At 30.0% G+C, this 829-nt stretch overlaps 1 non-coding gene across 1 annotated transcript; it reads left to right on the plus strand.

Annotated features, from left to right (window-relative positions):
- Positions 1-412: 412 nt before the first annotated feature.
- LOC114581013 lies at positions 413-518 on the plus strand. The gene has a single exon (XR_003702814.1). It is a non-coding gene; the product is annotated as a small nucleolar RNA R71 (small nucleolar RNA).
- The last annotated feature ends 311 nt before the right edge of the window (positions 519-829 follow it).

Raw genomic sequence — 829 nt, forward strand, 5'->3', positions numbered from 1 at the left:
TATCCAACCTAGATTATATGTATAAGAGTAGAAATTATTTTATCTTTTAATGACATTAACATTCTCAACCCCTTGAACGCTATTCTCTTCGATAGAACTTGAATCTTTCTCTTCTAAAACATATGTGATCCATATCCTATACTATCTCCATAACTATCCAATTTTTTAGATATAGCAACTACTTGAGCAGTAAAACAAGATAAGGCATCATACTTATAAACTCCAGCTACTCTCTTAGAATTTATCCTATCAGAAAGCCATTGAGAATCATTTGTTGTCATTTTCTCAATTTATGCATATGTTTCATAAAATGGCTTAGACATTAAAGATCCTCTCATTACAAAATTAATTATTAATCTGAGGGATCCTACCAACCTATTGTAGAAAGTTTGAGTAATCAATCATTCTGGTAAAGCATAATGAGGACATTTCATATGCATCTCCTTAAATCTCTCCCAACTTTTATAAATTGACTCTCCTTCAAATAGTAAAAAAGATGTGATATTATTCCTAAGCTTGATAATTTTGAAAGGTGGGAAATGCTTAGCCAGAAATTTGTGTGCTAACTTATTCTAAGTACTTATAGAGCTCGAGGGAAAGAAATTCAACCACATATTAGCTTTATCCTTTAGCAAAAATAAAAATAATTAAAGCCTCATAACATCATCGTTGGCATTATTATACTTGAATATGGTACATATTTTTAAGAAGCTAGCTAAGTGTTAGTTAGGATCCTTAATATGAGTTCCCTCAAATTAAGAATTTTGAATTATCTGAATTATGGTGGGTTTCAGCTCAAAGTTATTTTCTTAAATAGAAAGTGTACTAA

This window comes from Dendrobium catenatum, unplaced genomic scaffold (assembly GCF_001605985.2).
Source record: "Dendrobium catenatum unplaced genomic scaffold, ASM160598v2 fragScaff_scaffold_1470, whole genome shotgun sequence".
NCBI classification, from domain to species: Eukaryota; Viridiplantae; Streptophyta; class Magnoliopsida; order Asparagales; family Orchidaceae; genus Dendrobium; species Dendrobium catenatum.